Here is a 12757-nt window from a genome sequence, read left to right on the forward strand (position 1 = left end):
TACTCTGCATGGCAGCCTACATGTCATGGGTGAAAAGAGTTTACAAACCCTTGACATATAGACTGTCCTATCTGAGAGGCATGTTGTGGAAGTAGTACAGCCTGCTTTATTGGGCACTTTTGCAGGAGCTACACATTTGAATGAGTATACCTGGAGGAAGGCTGAGATGGATAGGAGAGAAGATAGAGTAGAGAGCGAGGGGGGAGAGCAGGAGGGTTCGGGTACTTAGAGAGGGGGCAGGAGGGGATATACGGAGAGTGAGTGGAGGAGAATGTGAGCAGAAACAGGGGTGTTGAGGAGATTTGTCGAAAGAGGGGAGGGAAGAGGAAATGGGTTGAGTGGTAGGAGGAGCAGATGGATAGATAGCGTGGTGAGGAGAGGGAGGACGTGGAGATGTACATATTGGATGTGACATACATCTACACAAGTGAAACTGTTGGGTAAAGGCTGGTCTACACCATATACACTCTGTGAAAAAAGACAGTGACAAGCCACAAAGGAATTATCTGAATGGAATGGAATTTGTTGTGTGACATACATGTACAAACAAGCAAAAGATTACAATTTCAGAAAAATAGAAATATTTATTCAAGAGAAAGAGCTTCACAAACTGAGCAAGTCAATAACATGTTGGTCCACCTTTAGCCCTTATACAAGCAGTTATTCGGCTTGGCATTGATTGACAGAGTTGTTGGATCTCCTTCTGAGGGATATCGTGCAAATTCTGTCCAACTGTCGCATTAGATCATCAAAATCCCGAGTTGGTTGACGGCCCCTCTCCATAATACTCCAAATGCTCTCAATTTGGGAGAGATGTGGCGACCTTACTGGCCAAGGTAGGGTTTTGCAACCACAAAGGCAAACAGAAGAAACTCCTGCCGTGTGCAGGAAGGCATTATCTTGCCGAAACGTAAGCCCAGGATGACTTGCCATGAAGGACAACTAAATGGGGCATAGAATATCATCGACGTACAGCTGTGGTGTAGGGGTGCTACAGATGACAAAGGGGTTCTGCTGTGAAATGAAATGGCATCCCAGAATATTACACTTGATTGTCAGGCCGTATGACTGGTGACAGTCAAGTTGATATCTCACCGACGTCTGTGGCGTCTCCTGACACGTCTTCGCTGGCCAGCAGGGCCCAGTTCGAAGAGGGACTCATCACTGAAGACAATTCCACTCCTTTCGGTGAGATTCCAGTCTTTGATGACCAGCAAAGACATGTCTGGAACCGTGTGTTTTGTTGCCCTTCTTGGCAAGACATCGTGGGTTTACATTTCAGCAAGATAACGCCAGCCTGCACACAGCGAGAGTTTCTACTGCATGTCTTTGAGCTTTACAAATCCTACCTTTGATAACAAGGTCGCCAAACGTCTCCCAAGTTGAGAACTTTTGGAGTACTTTGGGCAAGGGCTTCCAACCAGCTTGGGATTTTGATGATCTAATGCACCAGTTGGACAGAATCTGGATCGATATCTTTCAGCAGGACATCTAACAACTGTGCCAATCAATGTCAGCCTGAGTAACTGCTTGCATAGGGGCCAGAGGTGCGTCAGTGTGTTACTAACTTGCTCAGTTTGTGAAACTCTTTCCCTTGAATAAATCATCTGAGTTTTCTGAATTTGTAAGCATTTGTTTTCCTGTTCATGTGCATCATATCTACCGATTTCCGTCGCATTCAGACGGTTCCAAAGAGAGAGAGAGAGCCAAATCTCACACACAAACTTCTTGCATTGAGAGGAGCAGCATAGGGGGATTTATAACACTCTAGCTCTAATATATATAGAGATACAGACTTTCATGCTTTCAAATTCCCTGGTGTATACTCTTCCCTGTGTAATGGTGACCTGCTTTATTGATCTGCTTTACATGACAGCTTACAAATTAGGGGTAAGAAAAGATTACCTGCCTCCAACATTTAGCCCCCAACAGGCCTGTTGTGTTGGAGTAGAATTGGCCAGTTCATTGTCCTGCTGGGTATGGCAGCCTATGTGTCATGAGAAAAAGAGTTTTGAAACCCTTAACATATAAGCTTTGCTGCATGAGAGATGTCTTTAGGCAGTAGTGCCAGCCTGCTTTATCAACCTCTTCTGCAGAGACTACACATACAGATGGGTTTGTCTGCAGGGAAGGTTGAGATGGATAGAGGAGATAGAGGGAGAAATGTGGCAAGAGGGTGGGGAAGAGGGGGCAAGAGGATTAGATTAGTACTGGTTCCATAGATCATGAATACGACACTTCGTAATGATGTGGAACGTGTCAGGTTAATAAAAAGTGTCTATATAAGTTATTATATTACACAAAATATTACATTACACTCAATATCTTTAATTTTTTTGTGGCGGTTGGGAAATTACCCACTTACTATATCCAAAAATTCATCTAATGAGTAGAAAGAGTTGCCATTAAGAAATGCTTTTAATTTCCTTTTAAATGCTATATGGCTATCTGTCAGACTTTTGACACTATTAGGCAAGTGACCAAAGACTTTTGTGGCAGCATAAGTTATCCCCTTCTGAGCTTAAGTTAGATTTAACCTTGAGTAGTGAAGATCATCCTTTCTCCTAATATTGTAGCCATGTACACTGCTATTACTTTTGAATTCGTTTGGATTATTAACAACAAATTTCATGAGTGAATATATATATTGTGAGGCTACAGTGAAGCTTTCTAGCTCTTTAAATAAGTGTCTGCAGGATGATCTTGGATGAGCTCCATCAGTTATTCTGATTACACACTTTTGTGCAATGAACACTCTTTTACTGAATGATGAGTTACCCCAGAATATGTTGCCACACGAAAGCAGAGGATGAAAGTAGGTGTGGTAAGCTAGTTTACTCAGATGTATATCGCCAAAATTTGCAATTACCCTAATAGCATAAGTAGCTGAACTCAAACGTTTCAGCAGATCCTCAGTGTGTTTTTTCCAGTTCAACCCCTCATCAATGCATACACCTAGAAATTTTGAATATGCTACCTTAGCTACCGATTTCTGATCGACATCTATATTTATTAATGAGGTCATTCCATTTACTGTGTGGAACTGTATATACTGTGTTTTGTCAAAGTTTAATGAGAGCCCATTTGCAGAGAACCACTTAATGATTTTCTGAAAAAAATAATTTACAATTTCACCAGTTAATTCTTGTCTGTTGGGTGTGATAGCTATACTTGTATCATCGGCAAAAAGTACCAGCTTTGCATCTTCGTGAATATAGAATGGCAAGTCATTAATATATATTAAGAACAGCAGAGGACCCAAGACCGAACCTTGCGGCATCCCATTCTTGATTATTCCCCAGTTTGAGAAATCACCAGTTTTTTGCATATTATGTGAACTGTTTATTTCAACTTTCTGCACTCTTCCAGTTAGGTATGATTTAAATGTACAGTGAGATGTACAGTGAGGTGGGAGGAGGAGATGGATAGAGAGAGAGGTGTGGGGGAGATGGGCAGAAAGGGGGAGATGGAGGTGGCTCGAGAGATATGTGTATTGTATGTGCACACAGATGAAGCTGTACGGAAAAGGGTAGAGAGAGAGAGAGACAGAGGGGCCAGGATGGGCTGTACAGAGAAGGAAGGCAAAGAGGAGATTGATAGAGAAAAAGGTTGAAGAGGAGATGGACAGAAAGAGATGAGAAAGGAGGAAATGGGTTGAGAGGTGGGAGGAGGAGATGGACAGATAGGCTGGTAAGGAGGTGATGGGCAGAGAGAGGGAGAGAAGATTTACCAAGAGATAAGCACATTATATGTGACATACATGTACACAGGAGAAGCTGTTGGGACGAGTTCTTACGCAGTGTGGGGGCAAGAACCACATATCTATCAAATGGATGGGGATGAATAAGTAGTGCAGCCCATGTCTTGCGAATGTCCAGACTTTATTCATCCATTGTTGAAGAATCACAGCACATAGTGACTTGCAACAAACTTCACACATAATTTCAAACCTTTACCAAACATTTTCTACATGCCAACTCCCCCACAAAATGGTATTAGGAAAAAAGTTTATCGCTTACTACGTTTTCGCTGTTCATGCAGAAAACTGCCACACCAGTCAGAATGTTTTAAATTTACTACAAGTTTCCTACTAGCTCAATTCGCAATACATTTTGCAGACAGTACCCACATATGTCAAAGAATGTACATACACACATATGTGACACATAGTTTAGGAGATATGACGTCATAAACATTGAGCTACGTGAAAACGAGTCTGTAGGGCGATATTCACAAGTCATAAGGTGAAATATTTGTACAAATATGAGTGAAGTATGTTAAATACAGGGTGTTTCAAAAAGAATATAAGTATTTCGAATGCATATATTTATTAAACTTTAAGACATACGAATATGAAACTTTACCCACATATTTACAAACCTCTCAAATGCTAAGTCACCAGCTCCTTGACGACCAATCCAATGGTTTGGTAGAGTTTCATTTAGATTCATTCACATACACCAGTGAGGGGGTGCCCCATCTTGTTGAGAAATGAAGTTGTCTTCGTGCAGCCTCGGTAACAACCAGTTTTCTAATACAGCACTATGAGTTTATTTTGAAGGACTACATTGGAAAGCCGTTTGATTTCGTGCAACATTTACTTCAGGAACACGAGGGCGGCCAGGACTCTTTCCTTTACATACAATTCTTGTATCTAGAAACTGTCGATACCATCTTCGAATGTTCCACCCATTCAAAGGATCAATTTGGTACCTTAACCTGGAACGTCTTTGCACCCTAATCACGGAACTGCACTTCACAAACTCGAGAAAACAAAATGACTTCTGCTGCGGAGTAGCCATTTTGAACATATGACAGTTACCAAGCAAAACAGAAGACAACTGACATGTAGCTATTAACATAAACTAGACTATGTATTCGTTTCTCCAATAGCCGAGCCGAGGCGCAGCGGTCGATAGTTTGGACAAAATAATACTTTGTAGTACTATATTCCTTTTGAAACACCCTGTTTCTGCAAACTGTGCGTTGCTAGTCTGTACATGAACAAAGCTGTGGGTAAACAGATCGTCCTAAACACCTAAATCGGTTTCAACCAAGTTTTGTACACATGTTATTTACTATATGGAAAGAAATAGTGTGGGGCTGAGTGTTTGTCCTATATCTGCTCCTACTGGAGCTAGGAGGTTATAAACACCACAGTGCTGATGCTCGATGCTCATGAATTTTTATATATATATATATATATATGGAAGGAAACATTCCACGTGGGAAAAATGTCTGCTTGTGTCTGTATGTGTGGATGGATATGTGCGTGTGTGCGAGTGTATACCTGTCCTTTTTTCCCCCTAAGGTAAGTCTTTCCGCTCCCGGGATTGGAATGACTCCTTACCCTCTCCCTTAAAACCCACTTCCTTTCGTCTTCCTCTCTCCTTCCCTCTTTCCTGATGAGGCAACAGTTTGTTGCGAAAGCTTGAATTTTGTGTGTATGTTTGTGTTTGTTTGTGTGTCTATCGACCTGCCAGCGCTTTTGTTCGATACACACACACACACACACACACACACACACACACACACACACACACACACACACATACAGGGTGAGTCACATAACGTTACCGCTGGATATATTTCGTAAACCACATCAAATATTGACGAACATACAAAAATGCATGGAAGTATGTTTTTTAACACAAACCTACGTTTTTTTAAAAGGAACCACGTTAGTTTTGTTAGCACATCTGAACATATAAACAAATACGTAACCAGTGCCGTTTGTTGCATTGTAAAATGTTAATTACATCCGGAGATATTGTAACCTAAAGTTGACGCTTGAAACCTCCGGCATCCAGTTGCGTTTTATAACAAACACGGGCCACGGTCGGCGAGCAGCATCTGCAGGGACATGTTTACGATGACAACCGTGTTTACGAGCGTGGCTGTAGTGCACTATCGTGGTTTGTCTAGCTGTCGCAGTGTCCACATGTAGCGCTTGCTGCTATTGTTATTCTGCATTCGTCTCCGCACGCAGACCAACTGTAGTACACCGTGTTACCAGACGTCTGTTATAGTGTAGTGTTGTAGGAACTGTGACCATGGTGTATTCGAACTCTGAAAAGGCGGAGATGATACTCATCTATGGCGAGTGTCGACGAAATGCAGCTCAAGCCTGCAGGGTGTATGCAGAACGGTACCAGGACAGAGAGCATCCGACGTGCCGCACATTGCAAAACATCTACCGCCAACTCTATGCAACAGGTATGGTCGTAGCATGCAAACGGGTCCGTAACAGGACCGTCACAGGAGAAGCGGGTGCAGTTGGTGTGTTAGCTGCTGTTGCCATGAACCCACACATGAGTACACGGGACATTGCGAGAGCCGGTGGACTGAGTCCAAGTAGTGTCATGCGCATACTGCATCATCACTGCTTTCACCCGTTTCATGTGTCGCTACATCACCAATTACATGGTGATGACTTTAATCATCGAGTGCAATTCTGTCAATGGGCATTAACAGAGAATGCGTTGCAGTTCTACCTGTTTACCGATGAAGTGGGTTTCACAAACCACGGGGCAGTGAATCTACGGAACATGCATTACTGGTCTGTGGACAATCCTCGCTGGCTCAGACAGGTAGAGCGACAGCGACCGTGGACTGTAAATGTATGGTGGGGAATCATTGGCGACCACCTCATTGGTCCTCACTTCATTGCAGGGGCCCAAACAGCTGCAACATACATCGCGTTTCTACAGAATGATCTGCCAACGTTGCTCGAAAATGTCCCACTGGAAACATGTCGACGTATGTGGTATCAGCATGATGGTGCACCTTCACATTCCGCAATTAACACTAGGCTGACCCTTGACAGGATGTTCGACGGGCGTTTCATAGGACGTGGAGGACGCATAAATTGGCCAGCCCGTTCTCCTGATCTTACACCTCTGGACTTCCTTCTGTGGGGTACGTTAAAGGAGAATGTGTACCGTGATGTGCCTACAACCCCAGAGGATATGAAACAATGTATTGTGGCAGCCTGCGGCGATATTACACCAGATGTACTGCGGCGTGTACAACATTCATTACGTCAGAGATTGCAGTTGTGTGCAGCAAATGATGGCCACTACATTGAACATCTATTGGCCTGACATGTCGGGATACACTCTATTCCACTCCGTAATTGAAAACGGAAACTACGTGTGTACGTGTACCTCACCCCTCATGGTAATGTACATGTTCGTCAGTGAAAAAGACCAATGAAAAGGTGTTAGCATGTGGACGTAATGTGCTGTTCCAGTCCCTTCTGTACCTAAGGTCCATCACCGTTCCCTTTGGATCCAAACGTAATTCGGTGCTCTCCGATACACATGATCGAACAGCGGAGGAGTGGTACTCAAGCGTCAACTTTAGGTTACAATATCTCCGGATGTAATTAACATTTTACAATGCAACAAACGGCACTGATTACGTATTTGGTTATATGTTCAGATGTGCTAACAAAACTAACGGGGTTCCATTTAAAAAAACGTAGGTTTGTGTAAAAAACATACTTCCGTGCCTTTTTTTATGGTTTGTATTAACCAATTACACTAGCTCCTCTCCTCACGTTCGGTCTGTGGAATCGATTCGTCAGTATTTGATGTGATTTACGAAATATATCCAGCGGTAACGTTAGGTGACTCACCCTGTATATATATAACTTACCAAACGAAAGTGTTGGTACGTTGATAGAGACAATAACAAACACAAACACACACACACACACACACACACACACACACACACACACACACACACACACACACACACACACATCTCATGTTTCGCAACCCACAGTTGCTTCATGAGGAAAGAGTGAAAGAGAGGGAAAGTCGAAAGGATGTGAGTTTTAAGGGAGATGGTAAGGAGTCATTCCAATCCCAGGAGCGGAATGACTTACCTTGGGGGGAAAAAGGGACAGGTATACACACACACACACACACACATATCCATCCGCACATATACAGACACAAGCAGACCTCCATCTGACAGTTTTTTCCCGCCCTTCCATCTGTAGTTTTTCTCCTTCCCCTCTCTCTGTCCATATCCTCCTTCCCCTTCTCTCTGCACAACTATTCCTCACCCTCTCTATGTCTATCTCCACCTTTCTTCCGTCCCTGTTCAGCTCTTCCTCCCTTTCACAATTTGTTGATCCTCACCTTCACATCTCCCTGACCATTGCCTGCTCCCCACTCTCCCTCTGTCCCATCTCCTCTGCTTGTGACTGTATATGTGTGGATGGATATGTGTGTGTGTGTGCGCGAGGGTATACCTGTCCCTTTTTCCCCCCAAGGTAAATCTTTCCGCTTCCGGGATTGGAATGACTCCTTACCCTCTCCCTTAAAACCCACATCCTTCCGTCTTCCCCTCTCCTTCCCTCTTTCCTGATGAAGCAACCATGGGTTATGAAAGCTTGATATTTGTGTGTGTGTTTGTTATTGTCTCTATCAATGTACCAACGCTTTTGTTTGGCATGTTACAGAATCTTTGTTTTTAGATATATTTTTCCCGTGGCGAATGTTTCCCTCTATTATATATATACTATCCTCTTACTGCGGCTTCACTCACATACATGTTTGATACACACACTACACACATCTCTTACTGCCCTCTCTAAGTCTCCGTTTCTCCTACCCACTGTCTCTGTCTCTTAAGCTCCTCCTCTCTTAGTCTCTTCACTTCCTCCTCTCTCCTTTCTTGGTCACCTCCTTCTGGCAGTTTCTTCCTGCCCCTCCATCTGTAGTTTTTCTCCTTCCCCTCTCTCTGTCCATATCCTCCTACCCCTTCTCTCTGCACAACTATTCTTCACCCTCTCTATGTCTATCTCCACCTTCCTTCCCTCCCTGTTCAGCTCTTCCTCCTTTTCACAATTTGTTGATCCTCACCTTCACATCTCTCTGACCATTGCCTGCTCCCCACTTTCCCTCTGTCCATCTCCTCTTGCACCCATCTCTCTCTCCATCTCATCCTGTCTCCTCCCTCTCAGTAAATCTCCTCCTGCCCCCTCTCACTGTCCATCTCCTTCTCCCCTTCTCTGTATCCCTTTTCTCCTTATCCTCTCTTTCTGTCCATCCCCTCATGTCCCTGTCTATGTCCATTCCCTCCTACAATGCTCCTTTCTTATCCATCCTCTTACATACACATACATATGCACAGTCTGCTTTTTTAATATATATATACACACACACTCGAGACTTTTAGCTGCAGCCTTACTTGCATACATATTTTACATATATAGCACACGTCTCCTCCTCTCCCCTCTCTGTAGCCATCTCTACCTTCCCCAGTCTCTCAGTCCACCTAAAGTTTCTAATTTTATCTTCTGTCTCCTCCTCCCTACACTCTTCATCTCCTCCTCCCCCCTCTCTTTGTCCATCACCTCTTCCCCTTTTCTCTGACCTTATCTCCCTCCCCATCCCTCTTTCCAAATTCTCCTCCTCCCCCCTCTCTTTGTCCATCACCTCTTCCCCTTTTCTCTGACCTTATCTCCCTCCCCATCCCTCTTTCCAAATTCTCCTCCATCTCCTCCTCCCCCCTCTCTTTGTCCATCACCTCTTCCCCTTTTCTCTGACCTTATCTCCCTCCCCATCCCTCTTTCCAAATTCTCCTTCATCTCTCTAAGAACATCTCCTCCTCCTCCCTCTTTCTTTTTTGCATGCCCATTACCCCTGTAAAAATGCTACCTGCTTCTTGCATCTCCCCCTCATCCTCCCCCTCTCTGTCCATCTCCTTCTCCCTTTCTCTCTATCTCCTCTGCTCTCTCTATGTGCACCTCCTCCTCTTCTCTTTCTCTGTCCATCTCCTCCCCCCCCCACCCCCTATGTACAACTCTCATTGTCCCTGTCTCTGTCCATCTCCTCCACCCCTCTCTTTATATCCAACTCCTTCTTCTTCAGACTCCCATTGTCCAACACTTCCTGCCCACTTCCTAACCATCTTCTCTGTCCCTCCCCCCCCCCCCCCCCCAACTCACTGTTCTTCTTCTCATCCACTTCTTCCTTTTTCACCTGCCCACTCCCCCTTGATGCCATCCACCTGTCTCCTGTATCACCCTGACTTCCTCCATTGTGTTTATGCCCTCCTCCCCCTCGCTCTGATCATCTCCTCTTCCCTTCTCTATAAACATATTCTCCTCTCCTTTCCTCCTGCTTTCTTTGCCCACTACATTCTTCCCCCTCTCTCACTATCTATGTTCTCCCCACTCTTTTTACTCAAATGCGCTGGCATATAGAAAAAATCGCCCTCCCCACCATACTCCTTGGATAACTTTGTGTGGCCACCTATGTTGACACCTGTTGGTTTCTACCAATGTTTATATTAATAATTTTTTACATGTGTTTATTTTTGTTTGGTGATGATTTCAACAGGTAATCGTTTTGCAATTGAATATGTTCTTGAATTTTTTTAAATTAGTGAAGTATATGTTAATGTCTTTGTTGCAGTATTGCCAAATTTAATTTTGGTGAGCGAGAAAGTACCTGCACTGTACCTTTAAAGACTGAGTTTGAGCCACTGATCAATATGCTTTTTTCTTCTGCTGGTATTATAGTTTTCTGAAAAGCTTTTCTTTAAAATTATTGGAAAGTCACCTGTTTAGGTCCACAAGGGGTAGTGATGTTTCATGGCTATAAGTGACAAGAGGAGTGGACGCAATGGACCTAGTGAACTGTATGGTACAGCAGATGTTCTTTCATTCTGAAAGCAGTATTATCCTTGTCATGCAGGCTGTCAGAAGGCTATTACCCTATATTTTCTGTTGAGCAGGAGCTACGCCATTAAGTTACAACGTTTTAGTCTGATGCATTGATGTTGGCAAATGAACTGGCCCAGCAGTCTAGACAGTTGATTCGTTTTTATTCTGGACGGGAGATGATTATATTTTCTTTCAATGATCGTTATTAAAGTTTTCCTAAGTTACTGTGTGTGATAACAACAGCGACGTTTTCTTAAAATATAATCTTCGTGATTTTGTTGTATTGTTCTGCATATCTGGTGTAAATCTTCTGAATTATGCAGTGCATGTGTGACTGGTTTCTAAGTAGAAAAATAACTTAACTTTTTGAATGTAAAGGTACCATAAAGCTATGCAAAAGGAATGGGCATTGTTGATTTGATATCTGAATACTGTAGACCTACTCCAATTATATAACAACCATGAAATTCAGTTACATGTTTTATTGCTAATTGTTCAGGTGACTGGATAGGGCTGCCATAATATCTGTCAGACAAACCGGGCATTTCTCTTAAATGGACTAAAAATGGGCTTCATTTGGGAAACAGAAATCGGGACAGTTTAGGACATTTGTCTTAAGCTTAAAGAAATGACTTAATTAATGAAAATATTTTCTCAGCCTTGTGATTACTGACTTTCTGCTGCTTCATAATCATTACAAAATCTGGAGCTTAGATTTCAAAGATATAATGGAGTTTAACAGTATAATAGCACATTGCTAAGTTCGCAGCTGTTACTAATTACTTTGGCCTGTTTAAGTAAATTTGAAACAAAATAATCATCCATTTTTACATGCTTGTAGAGTATTCTTTTGATTTATGCTTTACACTATCTAAGTGATCCTTAATATCTGCTCTTTCTCCACGCATTATGGCAACATAATACAAGTTATACACTCTACTCCATAGTCATTTCTCCCTCGTTTTCTGAAAAACTATTTTGATTATTTTTCTTGATACAAACACTTTCCCTTTAACATTTCAATTGAAACAATCAAAGGCTTTAATAACAAATTAACCGCGATACCACTCAGGCAGAGGAACAGAGAACCGTGTTGGTGCAAAGTTTAAACTGAACTAAGATAAGCGACAATAATGGTACGGTAACTCACCAGCGTTGCCACGTAATAATACTTCTTAAGAAATTCAGTCAGCTGCGATAATAATAACTTGCATAATTAGCTTAACAGCTGGAGTTGAAATATAGATTCACAGAAGAATTAGGAGAAAAAGTAGAAAGTGTGACAATATTTCTCTGAAATCCGGGGCAAACTGCCCTCCCGAAAGTATCTTTTGGGACACCAATTTATTTGATCTGAACCCGGGACTGTCCTTGGAAACTTGCACATCTGGCAACTCTTTATATGGAATCCTTATCAGTTTGTCGCAGAACACATAACACGATTTGCTGCTCGTTCAGACATGTCTTGCAAAGTTCTAAATGCGTTTATGTACAACTATGGAGCCATTAAAAAAAAAACTTATAGGTCACACTCTGTTTTGGGAAGTGGGGTCCGGATATTTATGCACGTAAGCACCGCATATCCCGTAATTCCTTTCATCTTTTGGCTTGTAAATTATTGCACAACAAGAAAACTGATCGTTTTGGTGGACACTATTGAGAAAATTTAGAGACCCGGCATTTGAAGCTGATTGTCGAATGATTCTACTGCCGCCAATATACATTGCGCGTAAGTACCACGAAGATAAGATACGAGAAATTAGGCTTATACGGGGGCATTCAGAAGGATGTAGGTTGAAGTAGGTACTTGGAGATGAATAAGCTTGCACAGGGCCGAGTAGCATGGAGAGCTGCATCGAACCAGTCTCTGGACTGACGACCACAACAACAATAACGGAGGCATATAGATAGTAGTTTTTTCCTACAGTATTTGCTAGTGGAACAGGAAAGGAAATGACAAGTAGTGGTACAGGGTACATTCCGCCACGCATCGTGCCGTGGCTTGCCGTGTATCTACGTAGATGTAAATATGTCAGCATAGAAGAAACTTTTATTTGCATTCTAACCATG

The 12757-nt window shown here is 42.7% G+C and overlaps 1 long non-coding RNA gene across 1 annotated transcript in view; it reads right to left on the minus strand.

Annotated features, from left to right (window-relative positions):
• LOC124777704 overlaps window positions 1-12372 on the minus strand; it is a 45260-nt gene extending 32888 nt beyond the window's left edge. The window contains exon 1 of the long non-coding RNA XR_007015771.1: window positions 11838-12372. This is a non-coding gene — a long non-coding RNA (uncharacterized LOC124777704). The remainder of the gene's footprint in view (window positions 1-11837) is intronic.
• Window positions 12373-12757: the final 385 nt, after the last annotated feature.

Source organism: Schistocerca piceifrons, chromosome 2, assembly GCF_021461385.2.
Source record: "Schistocerca piceifrons isolate TAMUIC-IGC-003096 chromosome 2, iqSchPice1.1, whole genome shotgun sequence".
NCBI lineage: Eukaryota > Metazoa > Arthropoda > Insecta > Orthoptera > Acrididae > Schistocerca > Schistocerca piceifrons.